Raw genomic sequence first — 27288 nt, forward strand, 5'->3', positions numbered from 1 at the left:
GCATATTTGTGATGACATCAGCAGTTAAAGGGTCTACATTTGTTTATTTCGGCTTCTCACCTACCAATGAAAATAAACCTTCTCGTGGCTCTAATTTCACGATGGATGTATAGCAGCTGATTCCCCCAATTAATCTCTTTGTTTGCTTTGTCATGTTTGTCTACTCTCTCTCGCCATAGATTCTCCACATAATGACCAGCCTCTGATTGGCTGGCTGGTGGTCATTATAACTGGACATCTCAAACATAGTCCCATGGCTGCAACTACTTTTCTAAACAAGCGTTTTATTATATTAGACAACCACATGAAAAAATATTTTTTGCTTTGCGCTGCATCACCAGTTAATTCTCCTAATGAGACTGAATATAGTCTCTAAAGAGCTGATGATCATTCACACCCTCTGTTGTCAGATTAATAATAAACTCAGAGGGGTTCTAATATTTGAACGATAAATTACATTTGCTTTGCATCACCGCGTTCTCGAATGCCTTCTTTCTTTTACATCAGGACGCCTCGACGTCCTTTCGCTTACATGTCATTTTAAATTAAGACAAAGTCATTTGATTTTACACGCAAGGCAAGTTAATTTATATTGCACATTTAAGCAACAAGGCAATTCAAAGCGCTCTACTTAAAACATCAAGTGCATGGAGGACAAAGTGCATAAGAAAACAAATTTTAAAAGGACATTTAAATACAGTTAAAAACAGTAATTAAAGAGCAAAGAGAATTGAAAATACAAACTAGCTAAAATAGAATAAGACCGGTATAAAATACAAGAATAAAAGCTACGGTGCAGTGTAGGAAATTATCAAATAAAAAGCAGAATATCGAAAAGTCTTCAGTCTTGATTTATGTGAGAGTTGCAGTGCAGTTGCCGAGTAAACATGAGTTTATGGTCTCAATCTCTAGTTTCAAGTCTTCTTCAATACAAATTGATGTTCATTTAGTAAATTATGATCCATTTAGAGTCAAATACACACCATAAAGCAGAGAATGCTTTAGGGCGGAGCTATGGCACTCCTCAGCAGTCCAAATATGGTGATTTCTGTTAAACGAGTTGCCTAAAAACAAGATGGCGAAGGTCAAAATGCAAAACTTGAGGCTTCAAAACGGCAGTCCACAAACCAATGAATGACGTAACTTCGACTACGTCCACTTCTTGTATTCAGTCTATGGATTGGGGCCAATTGATCTTGATATGCCTGCCATATACTGCTGGTTAAGTGTCTTGGTCACTAGTTGTTACATGGAGGTAATAATGTTTCTTATCGCTCCTCAGTCATCATCCAGCCACCAGCAAAATGTTGGGAAGCTGAAGGCTGCAGCTGCCTTCTAAACAAATCTGTGACACGGCAACAGAGTACAGACTTGAACGCGTCTTTAAGAGCTTGACATATATTTTGTGGGAACAGACTCATCTCGCTTTCTCATAATGGAGCTTTCTTTCATTCGTCAGCCAGTAGCTTCAGCTTCGGGAGTTTCTTTCTGACCCATCACTCCTTTCTCTTTCTCCGTCACCACCCTCAAATCTCTCCCTCTCTCTCTCACACGTACAGACATTGTCTTTTTTTTGTCTTTCATTTGTGCGTGCCGATCAATAATCCATTCTACTCAGCTTTGTTCTGTGAAGACATAGGCCCTCATCGCTATCTCAAGCACGTCTCGGAAAGATTAAAGCCAGACAGACAATTTAGAGAGGTAGTTAGTCAGACGGACGGGGGACAGCCTTGGCAAGCGGTCACCTCGTCAGCCCCCCCCCCGCTGAGACCTTCAAATTCCCATGCTTTCTAAGGCTGGATGCTCTCTGTCCTAACATTTACTTCATAGCTCTCTCACGGCAAGGTAAACCGGCGAAACATCTAAAAAAAAATCAATATCAATATATGCATATATTGATATTGATTTTTTTAGATGTATAAAACATGTTTTGTGCTGCCCCCCAATCCACAGCAGCACATAGTTTTTGGGGACTCCTGTCTGTTTCTTTTGTCGGTAATACACTGATCCCTGTGCCTGTGTATAAGTCCTCATACAGCCCCGCTTCAAAACACAGAGCTATCCCTTAATGATTATCTATAGTAGCAGTAGAAATAAACCCTCTTCAGTCAATCAGGTTCTTTATAGATCCGAAACTGTTTAGTTTTGGTTGATAGTCTCAGGACATGGAGGATGAAGAGAAATTGCTTTGGTATTGTAAGGACACTGAACTGCGGTGGCCCAATCTCTGAGGGTGTGTGTGTAAAAGTGTGCGTATGACTCGCACTCTCTGCTTTGTTCATGTTTATGCTTGTGAAATGTTTTTTTAGGATATCCACTAATAGGATTTCTTTAAACTGTTTCAGGGCAGCTGAACCCCCCCACGACCCCCATGAGTTTGGTTTGGGTAAGTAAACCACCTTTGTGCATTTGTGTGGGAATAAATGGTGGCAATCACACACACACACCACACACACACACACACACACACACACACACACACACACACACACACACACACACACACACAAGGAAGCACAACCTACTGTGCCCAAAGTTGTAATGAGCAGTTGGTTTATGCATGAACAAATGTTTCATGGAGAGCGATCCAGCCAAACACACACACACACACACACACACACACACACACACACACACTTAACGAGTCTCAGTGAGGGAGCCACGAAGAGGCTGCTTTGTTACTGAAGCCCAGCTTGCTCTCTCCTCTGGTTTCCTTCCTCTGTCTCTGAATACTAAGCATCTCACTGCTGTTATCCACTGCCAGGAAACCAAGGACTGCTGTGTGTGCTCCCTGTGACCTTTGTGGGTAGTTCCATTTATAATTGTTGCATAAGCGCATCCGGCGTACTCAAATATGTGGGGGACCCCACAGTATACATACAGTCCCAGTAGAGAGCGGAGCCTGTGTGAGTAAAAACAAAGGTCACGACAATGTAACCCACGTTCTATAGGTACAGACAGAGCCCTTTACCAAGGCGGGCCCTGCAGTGCCTGCATCGCTCACTGAAGAGGGTTTAGGTTAGCGTAGCAGCTAGGGATTTCCCCCCCCCCCCCCCCCCCCCCGAAACCCATAAGTAAGAGAGGAAACACCAGCAGTTTATCAAACATCTGACCAACAAGCAGAACATGAATGTGCAGAAATGCTCAGTTTTCTACTGTTTGTCAACCAGCCATCCATCCTCATCCACTGCTGGTAGCGTTAGCAATGCCATGCTGAGTTTGATCATAATAATAGGCTCATAAATGAAAAGCTAATCACTTAGCTAATTATTTAGCTGTGAATTAATTCAAAATGTTTGGAACTTATTGTATTGCTGTTTAGGAATACCAATTTTTTACATACAGGAATAATAACGCAATGTTGATTATTTTCTTAATTAATTGTCATTTTTTCTCACAATATAATCAAAAAGAACCGCTAAGAGTATCGATAAGGAACTGAACCGTTTAAGCAACATCAATAAGAGTACAAGTAGCGATTAATTCCTAATGATAACCATCCCTAGTAGCAGTTGGGTGTGTCGTACTGTATGCTTTGGGGGGCCACAAGTATTTATGTAGGCACTTCCTGAAAGGCCAGAGATGCTTATGCAAATTGTCAGTAGGCAAACGCATGCTTGTGATAGGACTGGAGTTTTACCAACAGAGTCCAGTAGAGGGCTCTGCCTGTGCTTATTGAACTAGGGTTACAATATCGTAACCTTCATTTGTGTGCCAGAGACCGTGTATTTCTATAGCACCCTTTCCGACCCCAGGGACTTTCTTCAGGGACTAGGAACCTTTTTAGGAACTCATTGTGTTTTGACCTCAGGGACCAGGGTCTACATTATGTTTCCGGGGACCTTAGGGAGACAGGTGCTCTTAGTTTCATTTCCCCCCTCTGCATTTCATTCATGACAACGTGCATCAGCGTGTGCAGCAGTAAATGTCGTTGCAGTGAGACAAAACAAAGGTTAGGTTTTATCTCAGCGTGTTTTTAAGATGAAACTGTACACCGAAATACCAGCATTGTGTTTACCTTGCGACCACCAGCAGCCCTCGTCAGTCTCCAGGTCTTTAGACGGCAATGGAAACACACACAACAATGGGCTGAATGAAGCTTTGTAGTTCCTTGAAAAGTAGTGGACGGGGAATAAAGTTACCAGGAACTTCTCTGTGGAAACATGGCTTAAGACTGCAGTTTCACATACATCGTGTTTGTGGGCAAGTGCGTTGGAGTGTTTTGAGAATAGATGCGAGTGTGTTGTTGAAGGCCTCTCCGTCAGAGTACTCAACGAGCAGATGTGTGTGTGTGTGTGTGTGTGTGTGTCTGTGTGTGTGTGTGTGTGTGTGTGTGTGTGTGTGTGTGTGTGTGTGTGTGTGTGTCTGTGTGTGTGTCTTCCTTCAGGGCTTCATGTAATGTAGCAGCAGTAACGAGAGAGCAGGGACTTGTTGCCAATGACAAACAGGCTATTTCCTTCTACCTTTGTTGCCTTTGTCTCAAACTTATTCTTTTTCTCTGTCCTTGTTTTTGTCGCTCCGCTTTTTCTGCTTCTTCTTTTCTGCTCGTCGCTTTACAACACTTCCTCTGTTCTTCATTTCACTCGATGTGTTCGCATTCAACCTTCAAGCATATATTTTAGTTAAAAACAAGGTAACTTAGCAAGTCTGCATTCTCATTTTAAAACTATTTTGCAAAAGCTTGATGCCCAGAAATTCTGCAAAGTAACATCTGTAAACTTCTCACACCGCGCTCATATTTTCTGTACCAGCCGGTGTGAATCTTGTGCCAAATAAGGAAATTAAAAAAGTACTGAGAAGAAAAAAGAGAGCCAATATTACTGAGCCCAACTTCCTCCGTGCTCAATCTGTGCTGATCATTTTGGAATTTTAAAGATTTTTTTTATATCTTAGAAACTTCTGTATCCTACCAACCTCTCCGGGTAACTAAGATGTTAGTTGAAGTTTGAGAGTAACAAGCTCAAAATCAACAGAAACAGCCTGAAAAATGAAGAACATCTGAAACAATTGAGAGTCTTTAGAGCATTTGAAGATATTTTTTCAGAGCTTGCCAATGCTACAGTCTGCGCTCGAGGGTTGGTGCCTAGCAAAGGGACAATAATTGTCTTCATTTGAAAGTAATCCCTTTTATTGTGAAAGGTACAACCGTAAGGAGTGGATCTGGTCTGCGCTGCCTTTGTCAAGGTTGAAAGGAGTAATTGAGTTTGGTGTCTTGGTTTGGGAGGAGCCTCCCTGTTTTCATCCACTAGTGTACCTTTTGAATATGTCTGTTTTGCACGTTATTGGTTGATGCCTTTTTACAGGGTGCGAAAGTTCAGACAAATCAACCTTGTTCTGACAAAAAATGACATAGCTTTTTTGCGCCGTAATATTTACGCTCTATGTGAGAAAACTCCTGACAAATACAAGAGTTTGAAAAAATATATAGACTTAATTAATCACACAAAAAAAAGAAGAAAAAAACGCACTCGGCATGTCAAGGCCTTGAGCAAACTTAAAGGAGAAATAAAGCATGAATCCGTTCATGTCTGTAACAACTACAGTTATGCAGATATACTCAAAAACGTGACAAGATTATGTGATCAGTTGATCGCCAGTAATTCTGATCCACCGTCGTTTTTCATTGCTGCTTCCCACTTAGGTTTTCAGTTATTTTAACGAATTGTCGTGTCTGATCCAGATGTGCTTTCTACAGTAGATGTTTGTCAGCTGGGGGAGGGGGGGGAGGGACACTTTTACACTGTTTCCTCTCAACCTGAATGCTTATGTCCAACAATCCAATCTGTCTCGCTCACTGAACAACACAGACCGATGCACAGCGGAACTTTTGCGTGACCAGTTGAAAGTAATTGACGCATTAATCAATATTTCTCCATTAGAAACATCCAACATCCCTCCTATGTGTGAAAAAGACGTCAAATCGATACAGCTTGCTTCGGCCTTCCGACATATTAGTCACAGCTCTTGGTATTGGATTCCTGCCTTCTTGGTATCCAATACGGCATACAGCATGCGTCACCCTTCTTTTAAGACGGGTTTATGTAAAGAAATAGACCCATAAAAAGTTATTCACTATCGAGTGAATCTGTTCACGGACCAACAAGGTCTTCAACTGGACCAAGTATTTTTACAGAGAAGTTGAATACAAAATTAAAAAGTAAAAAAATAATAATATAAATGTGGTATGTTAAGAAATACGTAATTAGTATTGTGGAAAAACACACTAAAAAGATTCTTGTCACAAGTCACTTCAGGTAGAACATTGGTTGTTTATTTATGGCAATATTAGCTCAACAACTGATTAGCATCCATAGTCAGAGCATACTAAAGTAGTAAGTTGACAATAAGATAACTAAAATCAAATAATAATGGCGTACCCTAACCTTAACCCAGACCCAAACAATGCAGTCAAACTGTTCAAATCAAATTAGGGTAAATCTATACAAATCTATAAGAAATGTCAGCACACATACAGTAGATGATTACTTTGTTTGATCGTTAAAGTTTAAAGCCAGTGACTCACTTGACTGTGTGATCATCTCTGAGCGCTTCATTGCCTCGTGAGAGAATATTTGCACAAGCTCATCAACTCTTGCAGCTTGATCGACTTCCTATCTTATTTTAAGCTGCATGTACGTACATCGGGCCGACATCAGCGTGTGCATGGTTAGTGCCGCGCAGACGCCTGGTGCGCGCCGCGTGAGTCATCTGGCGTCCGCAAAAGGTTACTTTCCTGTCTCTAATGGCTTCTGTCTGGATACAGTAGTGGTTGGGTGGAGAGAGACCAAAGGGCTGTTGAAGAGCTGTGTGTGTGTGTGTGTGTGTGTGTGTGTGTGTGTGTGTGTGTGTGTGTGTGTGGAGACAAGGTGATCCATAACGAGGATATAATTAACGTTGACCAAACTGAAGTGTCTTCATGTGTGTTCGTTTACACATGACACATTTTTTCTCAATCGATTCTTCCCTCTTGCCCACACACACCCACGCACACACACACACACACACACACACACACACACACACACACACACACACACACACACACACACACACACACACACACACACACACACACACACACATACACTTAACACATCCTAATAAGGTCAGGAAGGAGCAGAGATGGAACGAAATGTTTGTCTTTATCACCACTTAGCCTTGTAACCTCTCTAAGAATTCTCTCTCTTACACTTACACACACACACACACACACACACACACACACAGACACACACACACACACACACACACACACACACACACACACACACTTTCTGTAATGATCTCTTTGTGTTCATTTGCTGCTGCATCCTCCTTTTCTTCTGGAACTTTGTCATGAACCTACATCACTCCGTCTTCCACTTCCTCCTGTTCTGTTTTTTTTTTGCGAGTAGTGAACGGAAGTGACCATATTTGGACTGTAGAAGAGTGACACCGTGGTAGAGACACCGTATTTGTCTCTGGTAGCCACATGTCAATCACAAGGTAGCCCCGCCCTAAAGCATACTCTGCTTTATGGTCTATTTGACTCAAAACTGGATCATAATTTACCAAATGAACATCATTCTGTCTTGAAGAAAACTTGAAACTAGAGATTGAAACCATAAACTCATGTTTACAATGTTTACTGAGGTAATAAATCAAGGGAGAAGTAGAGTCATTTTCTCATAGACTTCTATACAACCAGACTTCTTTTTACAACCAGAGGAGTCGCCCCCTGCTGGTCAGTAGAGAGAATGCAGGTTTGAGGCACTTCCACATTGGCTTCACTTTTCAGAACCGGAGGTTGCCCCATGCTTTGGACGGTCATATATCCCTGCCCCCCAAAAGAGTCCCTGAGAGTGAAACAATATGTTTTGGATGGAGGGTGGAAGTTTGTAGTAACACGCATTGGTGCCTGGAGCGTCACCTTTGCAAGAACGCCATTTCTGTCACTTCGTGACCGGTTGATCGAAACAAATCAGAAGCAGTTGGACCACACAGACACTGATTATCCACGATGGTCAAACGATATTACAACTTCTTTGTCACTCAGGAGCTCATAAACATCAAAAATGATTCAAACCACAAATTTAACGCTCACTTGCTGACAGAGTTGTGGATTCCCCCAAATTTGGTTTTGAAACTTTGCTGTGCACCGGTGTGCTCAGATTATTTACATACAGACAAAATACTGACTTGTAAGCAGAGTCTTGAAATGTGGCAAACAAGAGATTTGAATTAGGCCTGTTTCCATCAACTGGTCTGGAATTGGCCCGTAGTAGTGGTAGTAACAGAACACATATTAATATCAGGTGTAAATGTAATCAGGTTATATCCAGTTATCTGAACACGATACACATTTGAATGAAATTTGTGAAGGCGGTCAGACAGAATCTGATACTAATGTAATTGTGTGGAGAGGCTGCTCTCCTGCACTGTGAGACTGCAGGGGAATTTAAAGCAGCATATTGATAAAAAACAAAAACAAGGAGCTGATCCGTCAGTAAAAACTCTTTGTCTCCTTCCTTTATAAATTCTCATTTGCCTCGTCTCGTCTATATTCCTCTCACCACTAGTGGGTTGATTGTTTTCCCTGCCAATAGTTTCTTTTTAAACGGTTCCTCCTCTTGCTTTTTGTCCCTTTTTTGTTGTTGCATTTTATTTCCCACAGTCCCGCTGTCCAACTCTCCTCCTCCTCTTCTGATTATTTCTCCTTCTTCCCTCCCTCTCTTCATCTAATCTCCTCTTACTTATTAATCAGATGATTTTCTCTCACCTGTCTTTATTGCCCCTTGTTTGATTTGTCTCTCACTCCCCCACCACTCCTTTCCACCTCCTTCTCTCTCTCTCTCTCTCTCTCTCTCTCTCTCTCTCTCTCTCTCTCTCTCTCTCTCTCTCTCTCTCTCTCTCTCTCTCTCTCTCTCTCTCTCTCTCTCTCTCTCTCTCTCTCTCCTGCAGCTATTTCTCTTCTTACTCCCTCTCTCCTCTTTATATCTTTGAATCCCTCCAAGCTGCAGATTCCTCTCTTCAGTGCAGATATGTGTGCCCACACCAAAAACCCCTTTTCACTCATTCTGGGTCCATCCCTATAGGGGTGACCATGGCTAAGTGGAGAGCAGGGCTGTCTTTCAATCAGAGGGTCAGAGGTTCGATCCCCGACTCCACTAGTCTCATGTCAATGTGTCCTTGACAAGACTCTTAACCCCAAAAATTGCTCCTGTAGCTGTGCCTAAGGTGTATAGATAGATACTGAATTGTAAGTTGATTTTGATAAAAGTGTCTGCAATGTAATGTAATATCTTTGTCCCTTCACACAAATAACTAAACTGCAGTGATCTTTCCGACAAAGATATCCATATTCAAATCTAAATGAGTATTACCGGAATACAAAACTGGAGCACCTTGTGATTTTGACGTTCAACAAATACAACCTCCCATGAGGCTTTGAGAGCGAGCCATTGTCTAAGATTCACGGGATCTCATTCACCATCCCTCATGTATTTGTTCTGCACCTCTATGGAAAAAGCACACTCATGGCTAGAAGTAGATACAATTCAAAAATGTCTTTTGTGCATTATAACACATTTACAATACCATAAATCAGTGGAATTTCTTTGATAATTTATTTTACGAAAATTTGAAAACACTGGAATCTATATATCCAACATTTTTGTCGACAAGAGTTACCAGTGTTGGGGAAAAAAAGGAGGCTCCACGTGGTCTAAATATTGAGCTATTCACATTTTTACAACCTGTACTTTCAGCCTCTGCTGTCTTCTCCTTTCCGCTCTGTGTTGAGCAGCCTGCAGTTCAGTCAAAGTTTCACAAAGTTGTCTTCACGTGACTGTTGGTCTCAGCCGAGTCAATCGTGGGTTCCCAGCTGTGCTGAGGAGCACAGAATTTAATGTTTTCTCCAGGACCTAGTCAATTCAAACGGCTTATTTGGGACAATATATGTAGAATAAAATGTTTATGATGAGATATCACCACTTCAGGCTTTGTTTTGGTTGCTTTTTCTGACAAAAGTGTTCATCATACATGATATGTTCATGGACCGTCAGAAAGATGAAAATCTGACGATAATGACGGTTGTTACAGCTTCTGACTACGATAAACAGTGTAGTTCTGGCGAAGGTTTGAAGAAAAGCTTCGCCAGCTTTTCAACGCGCCAGCGGGTTTTGGGGTTCAGAGTTTTAAGACAATATACTAAGCTGTTTACATGACTGATGAAAATAAATGTTCCACTAATATTTACATGCAGAGATACTCCCATTAACGTAACCGGTGGTGGACTGTTTGACCGTGCGAACACCGCCTCCCGCTTTCATTCCCTCAACCGCCTTCTTGAAAACGTCGGAGTTGCGATATTTACACATATCCAAGAACCTGTTGATATCCTTAATAATGTTTAAAAGTAGGCGTGCTCATCCTTCCATCCAGAAATTTGGGCTTTTCTTTGCTGGTTTGTGTACAATGCACAGACCTGGCCTAAAACAGGCAAGAGGCAGGGTGGCGCAAAATGCAGTAAAAACCATTTATACGAAATGCATATTCTGAATGTCCAAAGAATGCTCCTAAATTCTGAATAATATCAGGAAATGCTACATTCGGAATGAGACCTAATTTAGAGCATACCGTTTACGTGACCCGTTAATAATTCAGTCATATACAGAACAATAGTGAAATGTTAGTGTGCATGTACATTTACGTAGTCACTGTGTTAAAGTCTTAAAGAGATAGCTGTAGTGTTGCTTTACTGCACAGATGCATTGCTCTATGGCAAAAAAAACAACAAGTTACTTTATTCCAGTCCCACTTTGCGCCTCAGTTTCAACCTCATGTATGGGAAATATGTTTTGGGATTGAATAAATATTACATATAGCACCTTTTTACATTCACCTGAAAACATGGCTACGCTCAAATTTGCTCTCCTGTAAATGTTACCATTTTAAATCTTGCAGCTATGCGTTTGTTAATATACAGAAGGTCTGGAATTGGTTTAGTGGTGAAACAATTCAATCAATTAATCTATCCATTGATTGACAGAAAATCAATCTGCAACTATTTTGAGTCATTTTCTGACATCAGGTTCTGTCTTCTCAAAGGTGAGAATGTGATGCTTTCCTTTGAAATACATGATTGCAAATTGTAGATCTTCAGACTTTGGACTGTCGGTTGAATAAAACAACCCATCTGAATGAACTTATAACTAATACTAATAACACAAACATAACAGGCTGTTTATACAATAATGAAAATAATTGTAAGTTGCAACCCTTTATAGATTAAATTAATCTTCCTGGTCTCAACTAAACATTGAATTACATGATTACTGTATGTGTGTGTGTGTGTGTGTGTGTGTGTGTGTGTGTGTGTGTGTGTGTGTGTGTGTGTGTGTGTGTGTGTGTGTGTGTCTTGTTTCAGCTCAGAAAATTTGACAGCTGATGTAGAGCAAGATTACCAAGGTGCGGAGGTAGGGGTGCTTGGTTATTTGATAAGCACACACACACACACACACACACACACACACACACACACACACACACACTGTTACTCAGAGTAATGAGGGAAGTGTTAGCTGGCATGGAAGGAAGGCAGCCCGTTGTAATTATAGAAGGCGACTGGGGGCGCGAGATGGATGGCTCTCAGTCTCTCACACACACACACACACACACACACACACACACACACACACACACACACACACACAGTCAATTTTGCTGAGAGAGACGAAGGGAAAGAAAGACAGAGAGGAGGGCGTCTTGTCCTCTCACAGTAAAAACAGTGTATCCAGGTTTCCCTCTTTCTCCTCTTCCTCCTCGTATCATCATCAGTGTCTCTTTTTTCCCCCTATCTGCAGTCATTTTCATCTTTTTGCATTTGCACATCAGTACAGATGTTAAAAGCGGAACCATTCCTGTAACACTTGAGGTTATTTTGGCACAGTCCTGCTTGTAACGGAGCTAACAGCTAATGTATGGAGGTTCCATTGAGGTACATTATGGTGTGTTCAAGCTCCAAACAGTAAAAATTTGTATTGGGGGAAGTTATCGTGATGTGTTCATATGTAATCTTGTCAAATTTAGTTTGTGACGAGAAAGTTGATATTAATAATATAATATAGATATTAGAGAGAGAATTATGACCTGTTGAACTTCTATAACATTCCTAATCATTTGAATTGTGTATTTGTATTCAAATAACCACTATAGTTGACAATAACAAAGTTTAAGGATAAAAAAAAAATTTTCAAGGTTCTTTTTGTGAAATTATCCAAATCTTTAGTCATTCATTAGTAGTCCTAAAGTTTCATATAAGTAAGTTTGGGGCCAGTAAAACATGTTTACCGTACATGTTTACTGTGTTTGATGAAATGCACCGTCACCTTTTTATTGCCACTAAGCTCCGATGTGCCACTTGCTGTTTTGTAGCTGGAGGAATTAAATAATGTAAAACTTAGAATGAATCCTGGTCAGTGGTTCTTTTGGGTTCGGAAGTTTCGCTGTTTTGATGTGCGTTAAGCAAAAGTATTTATTTTTATATTTCTTTGTCCTAAAATGGAGAATCCATTGTTTGCAGTGGCCTTACACAGTCAGATGAAGAAATGATGCCTGAAAAAGCAGCTACACATGTTTCTGTCCATCCATGTGTAGACGGGATGAATGAAGAAGAATAAGTGCAGTTAGGAGAAAAGGTTTTGTAAGACTGTAAGAGTTTTGTACGCTACTTGTTCTGATGAAAAGATGATTTTTGACTCAACAACAGAGTCAGAGAGCTCACGCCTCATCAGGCCAGCAGTCAGCGGTGGAGGCATTTTAAAGGATATATCACAAGATAACACAGCTGTTCTTCACGGTTCTTGGCTCCGTGGTAAAAAAAATAAGCTTCATGAGGCTGTCATGTGTGCTTATGCAAGATGTCACTGGAGCCGATACCAGCTGAAAGGAGTAGACCCTGAACAGGTTGCCAGACTATGGCAAGGCTCACACATAGAGAAAGACAACGCTAACATCCACACCTATAGGCAATTGAGTCCTTAATCAACCTAAGCTGCATGTCTTTGGACTGTGGGAGGAAGCCGGAGAACCCGGAGACAACCCACGCTGACACGGGGAAAACTCCACACAGAAGGGCCGTTCAGCCCGGAAACCCAAATCATGTTGTAATTGTGACAATTTCACGCAAATGTTGAACAGGATAAAATGATGAAGTAACAACATTTTGGACAGACATGCATGTTAACAATAACTTGACTGGTTACGATAAAGCTCCTTTCTTTCGCGGAAAGCACCGCTGCGGCAGGAAACATTTGAACGGAGTTGGAGGGATTAATAAAAGAGCAAAGAGACCAGGAAGGACGGAAAAGAGAGAGAAAGAAGGAGGAGAGGAGTAACAACGGAGAGCAAACATAGCAGGAAGTTCAGAACATCCTGAGGCAATGAGGCAGAACATATTCTTTCAGTTCAATCCAGGATACCGTTCCCCTCTACAGGGATCATCAAGCATTGCTACTTCAGATTTTGTTCTCCAATCACCCCGGAAGCAAAATAGAAATAACTCTAAATAAGGTATCTTTTTTAGAAAAGCCCCTAAATCTTGCTGTAGAGCTTAGAGAGGAACCTGGATGATAGATCACTGTTACTACTCATCCAGCTCAACCGTGTCCTTTTTCAAAATCCCCGGGGAAATTACTGAGAGGTAGCTGTGAAAACATCTGCTAAAGCTGCACAGCTGGACCGTGTCGGGACTGTTTTATTATTAAAGTGTCCAAATGATTAAAAATGGGCAGCTTGATTTAAAAATGGCTCTCGCTTTGTTTTGTCTGCGCCATCACAGTGAATGCATGAAAGTTCAAGTCAAATGTCGCCAAATCATCTGGCAGCTGATCGGTCTGGTGTGTTGAAGAGGGATGCCATACTAAGTGTGTCAGTAGTATTAAATGCATGTCACTCTGGGGGGGTGTTGATTCAATTACATAGATGACGGACACAATAGTTGTTATACTGTAGATCTGAAACAGCCAAACACGACAATCACAATTTCACTAGTGGTGTAACTCCCTGTAGTTGATTCGTACAGATCAAGGCGGCAACCTTACAACCACTTATTCCTCACAAGCATATGACAGTGTTTTAGAGTAAATTTTGTGCAATTGTACGTCATGTCCAGAGCTGATCCTAAGGATTGGTATGAGGCCGATCCGGACATTTTATAATGGATTGTATTAGCTGAAATAAATAGATAAGGACCCGATCATTTCTTTACTGAAAGACTGTGTTTGTCCACCACAGTCTGCTGGTGGTGCAGCACTGCTCTCCTTAATGACAGCCGGCTTTACAGTGCGAGCATTTCACTGCATACGAGTGAGTGAAAAAATGATTGTGATCGACTGTGTTCTGACTAATGGAACCCATTATTTCTCCTCTCTCTCTCCCACTCATTAGCAAAGAGCAGTGTGTACACAGAATTCAGGGAACAGCTTCTCATTTTTCACTGACCGGCGCTTTCACCGGTCAGAATGACAAATGTCCTCGGCCGCAAGTCACGTCATTTGCTGCCAATTAAGTCTGTGGGTGAGCTGAAGACAGGCCAAAGTAAAACTTGGCTGTCATCGGGTCTGTACGCAGCCAGAGGTTTATATTATAGAGTCTGGGTAGGATATTCTTCCTCTATCCTCCTCATGCAAGAGGTTTAACTGTGTCTGTTGTTACTGTTTTTGATGGATTTATTGATTGATTGATTTGATTAAGTGGTTTTTGTAAGGATTACAGGTACTAGAACCCAAATGCACAACTTGGAGACAAACTACAAGTAAAGTTCTTTTTACTTAGTGTTCAGACAGGATCAAAACCGGGAGGTCCGTCAAACAGGCAAACAGATCCAATAAGGGTCAGGCAAAAATCCAAGGTCGAATAACAGGCAGACAGGGTTGGAACAGGCAGGTCAGGAACAATATTCAAAGGTACGCTGGAGAGCTTGGCAATAGCAATCTGGCAGGGAACAAGTGCAAGTGAGAGGACCTAAGTAGTGAGGGCTAATGAGGGAATGGGCTGCAGGTGAGATGGGGTGTGGAGGACCAGGTGAGGGGAATGAGAGGTGATTGTGTGTGAATGGTAGGATCTGAAATGACAGGAGAGTTAATTAAACAAGCAGACAGGATGAAAACAAACTAATATGAAGGGGAATTCGTGACAGTTTTTTTTAAAGAGATTTAAAGAGATTGGATACAACGTAATGCTCCAGGGTCCTATTCATACACCGTGTATAAGAAGTCCAAAACCATTGGTTTATGGACTGTCTTTTTGAGGCCTACATATACTTTTTTTCATGACTTTTTTCGACATACTGTACATTACTTTTTCATGACTATTAAAAATGTTTATGGCTTCTTTATTACTTAATTTAATACACAAATCTATGACATTTTGATGGCTTTTTTGACATACTATATGATGACTTTTTAAAATCTTTTTTTGACATAATATACTATGACATTTTCATTGTTTGTTTCGACATACTGAGATTTTTTGACACACAATACGGTCACTTTCTGCGACATGCTATACTATGACTTTTTTTTTTACTGTTCTGAAAATACTAATTCATGGCCTTAGTCATCTTGATTTTTGTCCGTCGTCATCTTGGTATTTGTGAAAACACACAAGTTCTAAGAGGAAAACACAGACAACTCCCTGACTGGACAACGCCATGGTAGCCACATGTAAATCACAAGCCCCGCCCTAAAGCCTACTCTTTTTTATGGTCTATTTGACTCTAAATGGACCATAATTTACTAAATGAACATCATGTTGTATTGAAGAAGACTTGAAACTAGAGATTGAGACCATAAACTCATGTTTACAATTTTTACTAAGGTAATAAATCAAGAGAGAAGTAGAGTCATTTTCTCATAGACTTCTATACAATCAGACTTCTATACAACCAGAGGAGTCGCGCCCTGCTGGACATTAGAGAGAATTCAAGTTGAAGGCACTTCCACTTATTTCGGTCGGTTGTCCCACCTCCTCTCCACTGTGATTCATTATTACCACTTAGCATTTATAACTACATGATAGCTGCATACATCTTTTAATAACACAAATTAAACAGCTTCTTAAAGTTACTGTTTTGCTTAAAACAAAACCCTCTCTACAGTCCCTTCCCACACTGGATACTCACACCTCAGGCACGGTCTCTAGCAGGTGGTACTCTGGGAAACATAGGAAGTGACTAACTGAAGTGGATGCACATGACCGTTCGAGGGTAAAGCTAAATTGTGGCACTTCATCACAAAAATCAACTGTAAAATGCACTGAACGTTGCAGATTGATGATATGTAATGATGGGTAAAAATGTGTAATGGAGGTTTTCCATTAACTTGTTCCAGTGGAGCTTCCTCTCGGTTGACAGACTGGTAATAGCAACATGTCAACAGATAAAGACTTGTGCTGACTACATTCAGTGAAACATAAACCCTGATGCCACTGTGCTGTACACACAATAGGCTGTTAATGCATCTATGAGGACATACAGAGACCATGTTAATTTCATGAACTGTAATCCTTCTCAGCAACACACGCCACTCCTTACAGTAAAGATGAAATCTAATTTGTAACTCTAAACCCATGAAAACAGAGTGGAGCCTCACAACATACATTTTTTTTATGAATATAAAATATAAACAAAAAAAATGAGTTAAGCTACAGAAAATAAACAGCAAGAAATTTGATCATTTAAAAAAAAAAAAAAAAAAAAAAGGGGGGGGGGGCGACTAGCTCACTGGGCTAAGAGGGTTGTCTGGGAACCGGAGGGTCGCCAGCTCAATCCTTGGCTGGGAAGTGTTCTGAGTTGAAGTGTCCTGGAGCAAGACACTGTCCCCCGGGCGCCTGTCATGGGCAGCCCACTGTTCCCTGGTACAGGGGAAGGGTCAATTGTAGAGAAAAATTTCCCTTTAACGGGATAAATATAGTAAAATAAAAAAAATAAAATAAAGAAATTCTCACATGGATCCTCACCTCTATTTACTCATCAGCGCAAAGACATTGAGGAAATTTAAGTTGTAATCTAAAATTTAAAACGATTTTAATCATGGTTGAAAAATGTCTTCAGCAGCTTTTCTGTCAGAAAATCCACAGAATACGAACAACAGGAAGGTACACAGAAGTCACAGTTGGGTTCATACCCCGGTTTAGGAGGCAATTTTTGGTGTAAGTTTGGTACAACAGGAAAATCAGGAGTGTTGATCGGCATGTGTGGGTGATGCCTTAGCATGTCCGATGTGTTTCCATTCACATACCCTACAAGGTTGGAGCAACACAGACAGCACATGTACTTATACTCAACTCTCTCCGTTGGTGTTGTAGCTGACTGGACTCAATCCGAATTGTTCCCAAACAACTGGCGGCTCCTTCCAACTCCTGTGTTTTATCTGCGCTCTCCACAGTGTGACTGACTCGCACGGCAACCAGCTTGTTGTGCTAAATGTTGCTAACGGCTTATAGGTAAAAAAAAGTTTATCGGCGGAACTCACAATGCTTGTGATCTTTGGATCTACATTGTGTGTGAATACACAGACTGTTGCAGCCCTTATTAGTTGTAATATAATGTCACCTTCTTACGCTCAGCCCCCTGGTTCACACACAGACTTGCCTATCGTGAACACCAAAAGACCTACTCAAAGTCACTCAGAGAGGCACGGTCACAGTTTTATTCCAACATCATCAACAACAGTCCTGGCAACTCCAAGCAGCTTTTTTCCACCATAAACCATTTACTCAAACCACAAACTCTCCCACACGCAGGAACCACAGAGGAGCAGTGCCATTATTTTATTGATTTTTTTAGATCAAAGATAGACACCATCCACTCTCTTCTCTCCAGCTCCTCCGCTCTACCTGCCCCGGCTGTCGACCCACCACTTGGGACTTCCCAGCTCCTCTGTTGCTTCGCAGACATCACACAGCGAGAGGTTGAGGACATCATCAGCAAAATAAAAAGATGTTAGTTTTTCCCACTGCCCTGGTAAAAACTAACATCTGTGCCATAAGTTCTCTGATCACCAAACTCATAAATCAATCTCTCCAGGCTGGCCATGTTCCATCTACATTAAAAACTGCTGTCATCAGACCCCTTCTCAAAAAAAACCACCCTAGACCCAAAGGTTTTTGCCAATTACAAGCCCATTTCCAACCTCCCATTTCTTTCCAAAGTACTGGAAAAAGCTTCAGGACCATCTCAAAACCAACAACCTTTTCAAGAAATTCCAATCTGGCTTCTGCTCCGCCCACAGCACAGAAACAGCTCTGTTCAGGGTTACAAATGATCTGCTGATGGCGGCTGATATCGGCTCCCCTTCCCTTCTCATTCTTCTTGATTTGTCTGCAGCATTTGATACTGTCAATCACGACATCCTCCTCAACCGCCTCCACTGCACTCGGACTCTCGGACTCTACCCTAACCTGGTTTAAATCCTACCTCTCAGACAGAACTGAGTATGTCTCCCTAGGAGGTGCAAAGTCCCGGACCCACCCTGTCATCTGTGGTGTCCCTCAAGGCTCGGTACATGGTCCAATTCTGTTCATTCTGTACATGCTCCCTCTTGGGCGTGTCATCAGCCGACATGGAATATCATTTCATTGTTACGCTGATGACACGCAACTCTATTTAAAAACCGATTAAATCCACTCTGCAGCATCGCCATCATCACCATCACCATCATCACCATCCACACTAACCACCTGCCTCGAGGAGATAAAGGCTTGGATGACACACAACTACACAACTACAACTTAACAGCTCCAAAACTGAAGCCATTTTAGTTGGCACCCCACACCAAGTCAAATTATCACCCATAACCAGCATCACCTTTTCTGGCCAGGACATCCCCCTCTCTTCTTCAGTCACCAACCTGGGTATGAAAATCAACTCTCACCTCTCATATGACACCCACATTAAACATCTGTGCAAGAACTCCTTCTACCACCTCAGGAACATCGCCAAACTCCGCCCCACACTCACTCTGCCAGATGCTGAAAAACTTGTCCATGCTTTTGTCTCCTCGAGGCTGGACTACTGTAATGCACTTCTCATCGGGATCCCTAGCAAGAGCCTCCAGAAACTGCAATACATCCAGAATAGTGCTGCTAGGATCCTGATGAGAGTGCGAAAATATGAACACATCACACCCATCCTTCACACACTACACTGGCTTCCTGTTTCCTCCAGGATTGAGTACAAAATCTCCCTTCTGACTCACCAGTGTATCCACGGCAACGCCCCCTCATACCTCAAAGAGCTGCTCACCCCTCAAACCTCCACACGCAATCTACGCTCTGGAAAAGGTTACCTTCTCCTTTCACCCAGAACCAAGCTTTGCACCATGGGGGATCGGGCGTTCTGCTCAGCTGCCACTGTTACAGGCCGATATGTCGCCGGGAACAAATTGTTTCCAATCCCTCCACTCTGCTTCCCAGTATGGTTGGCTGATTTTATGTCACATTCCCAACTACTTCTCAAGATTACAGTTGAATGTAAATTGAAAACCATAATCCATGTTTTTCATGACCCTGGGAGTAATAAATGGGCAAGTGTGTAAGACTAAGAGATGTGGTTTAGCGGCGTTGGTTTTATGATGCATTATGTTTCTTAAAATTACATCAGGGAGGTGGCGCGGAGTGTAAAAACCCTGCTGTGTCTCACAGTGGTTGGGTTTTGACACATACTTTTACACGGTGACCCGTATTTTTGGATATATATATATTTTTGTTATGGCACATTTGCACCAACACATGACTGTTTAGTGTTTGTTTTTTTTATTTCACTCTTCAAAAACAAAGGTGCACACAACGGAAAACATAGTTTCAGTAACGTATTAGTCATATCATCTATTCCATGATAAGAGTTATACAATACATCAGTATTGTTTATGATACACCCTGGTAAACAGAACATCAAACACAGATGATAAATACGACTGACATAAAGCCTTTATCTGTGTTTATTTATCTCTGTGCAGTCTAAAGCACATTGTATTTATGAGCTACAGAACCAGACAATACCGATGTAGGACAACATAATCACAGTATTCCTCTGCAACCTGACAAACCATACCTCACACTTTTTTTACCATTAAATGTGTACTGTCAGATGATGTTACAGCTTTTCTTGTGAAAGATAAGAATGAAAGGAGTGGATCTGCCTTTGTTAAGATTGAAAGTAATAAAGTTGGCTTCTTTTGGTTTAGACTCATGCTGTGTATAAGAACTGGACGTCGTCCACTTGATGTCACCCATTGGTTTGTGGAATGTGGTTTTGAAACCTTGAGTTTGGCATTTTGGTCATTGCCATCTTGGATTTTTGCAACTAGTGAAGGGATGTGACCATGTTTGGACTGCGGTGGATTGACGTAGAGACGCCATATATGGCTCTGATAGCGACCTGTCAATCAAAAGGTAGCCACACCCTAAAGCATATTCTGCTTTATGGTCTATTTGACTCTAAGCGGGACCCTTTTCAAACGGGCATCATGCTGTATTGAGGAAGACTTGAAACTAGCGATTGATACCATAATGTCATGTTTACAATGTTTACTGAGGTAATAAATCAAGTGAGAAGTGTCACCTGTTCTTCGTTCTTCGGGCACCTTGCATGGTAGCCCCTGCCATCAGTGTATGAATGATTGATCACCTCCCAGTGCCCTACGCACAGAGCGACTGAGGGAAGAACAGACGGATGAGCGACCGGTTAGCCATTTAATTAAGTGTCGAAGATAGTGGCATCCAAACTTTGGTACTGATAGACTTTCATGTTCTTTGGGTTTATGCTGATTTGAGTTTTTTCTTTAATGCTTGTATAAAGTGGGTGAAGTTAAGAAGATATATCTCTGACAGCTTGGTGGAAATATCAATACCAATTTTCACTGCTTCACCAGCTTCATCTTATGTTGAGTAAACTCCACAAAAAAAAATATGTTTCCATGGGAAACTGTTTGCTCTGCCATTTCTCATTGACTTCTGCATTGAGTCACTTAGCACTTAACATTTTTCGTGTGGTTTGCTGTGTTTTATGCATGTTTGTAATCCCAAGGGGATAAAAAAAACATCATTCATTCATAAGGAAAGTTCTTCTGTGAAGATGAAAATACTCTTTAAACACCGTCTCATTACCCGTTGAACAGACGACTGTTGTCTCTTAGAAGACTGGCTCTGCGGTCCAAAGTATATGAAATCCCAACATGACAACGTTTGGGAACAACAGTAGACGTCCACTGAGGCTCTGTAACTAGGATCAGAACCGGTGGGTCCAGCAGCTGCTGTGTGGGGAGCTCATGTGTGAGTTGTTCGTGGTTACATGTTTATTCAGAACCACACAGGCAAGAAAAATCACAATATCAGTAACCGTCCCTGTTCACATCCATTTTTTTTTTTTTTACAAATCAGCCATCTGTGTTATACACACACACACACACACACACACACACACACACACACACACACACACACACACACACACACACACACACACACTCCCAGACCATTATAATCAGTTTCACAATTTCCTAAATACCACCCAAAAGACACTGTGTTCACATTAGCATAAATCAGCAGACACGGGAGATTTCTGTTGAGCAGAAGGGAGAGATGTGATATGTTGTCAGGGAGTAAGAACGGGTGGATTAAAGGATCTGATTTATGCCTCGCTTTTTTTTGTTTCTATAATCTAAACCGCTTGCTTTTTTTTGGGTTGTTTTATTTTTACATAATCGTTTTCTGTTACATAATCACCTAACTGTAATTGCACTGTCTTATGTTTTCTCTGAAAAGCAAAGTTTGACACAGAAAACCAGAAGCACTTGATTTGTGTTTTATAAATGACAACATGTTTAAATTGTATTTGAATCGAGAGGCTGTGAGGGAAAAAGTAAATGCAACCATATTCTAAAAATGGCATTCACATAGAACTAATTTAAATCCTTTTAAATGTTATGTAATTGGAATCAGTTTTTATCAGCATGACCACAAAATGTGTCATCACATATAATTTGTCTGTCTCCAACATCTGCTCCTGGTAAATAGAGCGTGATTTACCATTTCTGGGTGTCCTGGTGGCCTCAAGGTTGCAACGGCTGCCTCGAGCCGCGGCATCACTTTGGTTGTATCTCTTTTCCACTGGCTGTCTAGTAAAAGCATTTTTTAAAAAATAATGATTTAAGGCGGACGCTCCGGCCGGAGGACGAGAGCTCAGCACCCGGCAACAGCATCTCCTCCTCCTTTCCAGGAGCAGAGCAACTTTAAAATTTGAAAAAGTCAACACTGACTCGAAACATAACATACAGGAATGTAATAACTAGTGCACTGTTTATCCGAAACCATCATCTAAAGCTAAACATACATGATAGGCAGGATGCCAGTTTATGTACTGTGAAGATGTTACGTAATCAAGACAGCAAATACTTTTCCTTCATCTGACAAATCAAATTATTATTATATAAACATATACATGTATTATAATGATATTATCATCTCCAGTCCGGTTATCTTCTCTTTTTCCACCATCTCATCTCTTCGTGTGGTCCCAGTGTAGATGAGCTCTTATAGTGCTGATGCTACCGATGTCTCTTTCAACCCACTAAGTCTCTCTCTCTCTCTCTCTCTCTCTCTCTCTCTCTCTCTCCCATAACAACCCTTCTCTTCTTTCCTCCTCCTCAGCATCTTTCCTTTCTCTCTCAAGATTATCCACGATAGTATTTTGTAACCATCTTGTGTCTTTTGAATCAAAACCGCTAGCCCCCATAATTGCCCCTCCCCCCCCTCGTCTTTTCTCTGCTTTCATCACATTCAGCTGCTGTGTGTTTTTTCCCCCCTCCAGAATATTGGAATGAAACACAAGATGCCAATAAACCCCTGACTGCACTTCTTCCTTTTTCAAAAAGTCGCTCCACATATGTTAACAGAAATATAACTCATGGTGCAGTATGAGGAGGTCGCTCCTCCGGTCCTTGTCGAAACACATTTTATAGACTAAATGAGTCCCCCACTGTCTTCAGCTTTCTAGAGAGATCTTCCTCACTCTAGTAAGTAAAAGTACAATAATAACCTCCAAAATATTTTGTATGAAATTATTTAAGTATAGTACAAGAGTCTCAAAGTTGTTCTTGAATACAGAGTAAATGGTCTTCCACCACTGGTCAAAGGAGGACAAGCCACTACAGTCACATTCATTTAAATTAGGCTTCAGCTGTTGAAAAGACTTCATGGGTTTTATTTAAGGGGGATTTGTGCTCCTTCGTGGTTTGCTTTTTAGTGCAGTGGAGGATTTAACTGGACCGCTGCAGCACCTCCACAGTGCTGGATACATGTGTTCATTACACTCCCAAAGTGATCGTGTTTGTCTTTTTTTGTTTGACAGAGAGCAGCCATTGTGGCGAGGGGAAGGTTTGCATTCCAAATAGCTTTTCTAGATCATAAAAAACACGTTTATTATTAATGTAGTCGTTTACATTCTTTCATTCACTTGTGAACACCACACTGACGTCACCCAATCCACGGCTGTTGTTTTTTCGCAACCAGTGAACGGAAGTGATAAAGAGACCCCGTTTATGAGTCTGGTAGTGGTAGAGACCTGTCAATTACAAGGTAGCCCCGCCCTAAAGCATACTCTGCTTTATGGTCTATTTGACTCTAAATGGACCATAATTTACTAAATGAACATCATGCTGTATTGAAGAAGACTTGAAACTAGAGATTGAGACCATAAACCCATGTCTACAATGTTTACTGAGGTAATAAATCAAGAGAGAAGTAGAGTCATTTTCTCATAGACTTCTATACAACTAGAAGAGTCGCCCCCTGTTGGCCATTAGAGAGAATGCAGAATGTATTGGCTCTGGTTTATGCAGAGGTATAAACTAAACCTACCTTTCAGGTGCTGATTCAACATGAATACAATGCAAACAGAACGTATAATGAGTATATTAGTCTACAGCAGTAGAACCTTAAGATGTGTCTGTGGATTGTAGAAATGGACACAGTAAAACACAAAATGTAATAAAAAAAAAGAACACAAAAACAGCAGTTTAAAGTCTACAAGGTCTCCTCCTAGAGCTCCACCTCAGCTCCGTCTGAGACGCGGCTCAGCTGTGAATATTGAACTCGCTCACTAAATTATTCAGCACTAGCTTCAGGTTCACAGGCACACACTGTACTCTCGCACAGGGCAGGAGGCTCTTCAGGTGCTTCCTCTTTCATATGGTGCACTTTTGAAATCATATCTGACACTGTCATGAGCCAGAACAAAAAATCACTGTTGGGCAGGATATCGTGTTTCTGTTGGTTGTATCCTGGCAGAAATTAGCATCCAAATTTGAATGATTTAATATCTATGCGATAGATTTGGTTGATTAACATTTTTATCTTGTTTATTTTTTATTTTTTTTTAAAGCTGCTAAAATGTTTTGATAACTGAGTTTTGGACCAGAACTGTTTCTAATATAAAGTGTGTGAGTTTAACTGGTAGGGCCTGTATGATGATTATCATTTAATATCCATTGCAAAACATTAATTGATGCTCCAAGTGTAGAACATTTTAAAACATTTTTTAGGGTGGCCTGTCAAATACAATTGGCATTTAAAGTCATTGCTCTGTCGTTTCTGCACTGCATTTCCCAGAAATCACCTGTCATCGAATAGTGGGCGATGAAGCGAACTTATTCTGTTCTCTGTCACTTTTCGTTCCAACTATCCAGCTCTTCCTCTGGTCATGTCTTGTTGCTGCTGGTGATATAAAACACATCAGTTCCTATGCAACACAAGATTGTTTCTGTCAAAGAGTGTTGAAAACAGGAGTAAAAGCTTTCATGGACTGGAAGTGGACTGAGTCAGGCATTGCTGTCAGTCAGTCAGTTGGATTTTTGGCAAACCTGTTGGAAATCATACTGTGAGGGGATAATTTCAGATTTTTTTTCCTATTTGAACAGGAAAAATGCACAAACAACATTAAACTTGTGTTAATAAAAGAGAGATTTACCAAGTTTTAGAAAATGTCACGGCCTGGAGAGCAGGCAACAGGGGATGGACCCAAATACAGACAAATACGAGGAAGAGGGCGGCAACCTCCGGTTCTGCCAACTGAAGTCAATGCGGAAGAGTCTTAAACTTGCATTCTCTCTACTGACCAGTAGGGGGCGAGTCCTCTGGTTGCAAAAAGAAGTCAGATTGTATAGAAGTCTATGAGAAAATGTTTTTACCTCTCACATGATTTATTACCTCAGTAAACATTGTAAACATGAGTTTATGGTCTCAATCTCTAGTTTCAAGTCTTCTTCGATACAGCATGATGTTCATTTAGTAAATTATGGTCCATTTAGAGTCAAATAGACCATAAAGCAGGGTATGCTTTAAGGCAGACTTACTGTTATTGACAAGTCGCTGCCGCTACCAAAGACGTATAAGGCGTCTCTAAGTTTGTCTTCAATATATTACTGATGAAGAACAAAAGAACTGGGCTGGTGTGAATAGGTAGACTAGAGCAGCGGTCCCCAACCTTTTTTGCGCCACGGAGCGGTTTCATGTAAGACAATATTTTCACGGAACGGCCTTCAAGGTGTGGCGGATAAACACAACAAAATAAAATGATATGATCAACATGAAAATAAATATAAAATGCATAAAAAATACAACTCACAATAACGCTGAATCAGTGGAAGCCCTGAGCTTGTTTCTCTTCAACAAGACGGTCCCATCTGGGGGTATTGGGAGACAATGACACCCGAAGTGTGTTCCTTATGTCCAGTCTACTCCGTAATTTTGTTTTGATTGCTGTCACTGCAGAAAATCCTGCTTCACAAAGATAGGATGTTGGAAATGGAAGCAGGGTTTTCAGTGCTTTTGTGGCAATCTCAGGATATTCAGCCTTGATTTTAATTCAAAACACCAGCAGAGTTGTTGTCTCAAACATACTTTTAAGGCCACCGTCATTTACATTCTCCAGCAGCTAATCTTTCTCTGTCGCCACATGTTTTGCAGAGCGGGCTTGGCGCGTCAGAATTGCTCCTGATATTTAATTAGACTCCTGATATTGTCTGTTTAATGAAGATTTATTTTTCTTGGAAGTTGTAGGTTCTTCTTCTGTCTCCTTAGTGGGCCTTTTCCCCTTTGCAAAGAAGCTCTCCAAAAGTTTTTTTGTCATTTTCGCTAGCTTGCGGGCTTAATTTTTTAGGTAACGTATCACGTGACCGAGACAAGCGTCTTGACATGTGTCAAGAAGCACAGGCGGATGAAATTGCGAGAGAATCTGGTAATTTTTCAAAATAAAACATTTTTCAAAATAAAACTTTCAAAAGTTCCAAATAATATAATATTTATTCTTTCTGTGCGGCCCGGTACCAAATGACCCATGGACCGGTACCGGTCCGCGGCCCAGTGGTTGGGGACCACTGGACTAGAGTATTGGGGGAAGTGGGAACAGGTGAGCAGACACACAGGGCTGACGATAATGAGGGCAGGGCTGACGATCAACAAAGGCGGGAAAAACAAACGAAGGAAGTAAAACAAGACGAGACACATGAGGAGTTACCTTCAAAATAAAAGCAGTAAACCCCCCCTGGAGTCGGGAACACAAGAATACACAAATTAAAAGAGTACCAAACACCCCCTCCAAAAAAAATCAACACAACAGATTACACACAAGATCAGACATTAGAGGAGAATCACATACAGTACTAATGAAGTTATTGTTGTTAAATATAGATTAAAAGAAACATATCCGAGCTAGGTAAAAAAAATGATAATTTAATAATAATACTTTTATATTTGACAGAGAAATGTAGCAAATCTTTATATTTGGACGTTGGACCCATCCAATGTTTGGAAAATTACTGAAACAGTGAATCAATGATCAAAATTGCGATGAAGCTCCTGTGGATCATCTAATTGATTAAACCGCTATCATAGAGTATCAGATCGGACAGATATTTGTAGGAAAATACGGTGTGTTTGTCACACTGCTGTAGATTGAATCCTCCTGGCTCTCTGCAGAGCGGAGCTACTTGTAAGTTACAAGGCGTGTCTGAGGCACACTGAGAGCCTGCTGCTGCCGAAACCAACTAACAGCAACACTAGCATGCACACACACACACACACACACACACACACACACACACACACACACACACACACACACACAGCATGTATGTACAGGCAACAGAGAAGAGGTGACAGATTAGTGGGGGAGAGGAAGCAGCAAATGTAAATTATTCAGGAGGAGTGTGTGTGTGTTTCAGAGGGGGAGAGAGGGAGACACAGACGGGA

General features: G+C 41.2%; 1 protein-coding gene across 1 annotated transcript in view; it reads left to right on the top strand.

The window, feature by feature from the left end:
* The first annotated feature begins 2343 nt into the window (after positions 1-2343).
* LOC137874137 (sodium/calcium exchanger 2-like) overlaps positions 2344-27288 on the top strand; it is a 120547-nt gene continuing 95602 nt past the window's right edge. Inside the window, exon 1 of the mRNA XM_068712739.1 lies at positions 2344-2386. The gene's annotated coding sequence lies outside the window, so the exon portion shown is untranslated. The remainder of the gene's footprint in view (positions 2387-27288) is intronic.

Source organism: Cebidichthys violaceus, unplaced genomic scaffold (genome assembly GCF_023349555.1).
Source record: "Cebidichthys violaceus isolate CVI_PGR_0920_01 unplaced genomic scaffold, fCebVio1.0.p SCAF_1, whole genome shotgun sequence".
In the NCBI taxonomy this organism is placed as follows: domain Eukaryota; kingdom Metazoa; phylum Chordata; class Actinopteri; order Perciformes; family Stichaeidae; genus Cebidichthys; species Cebidichthys violaceus.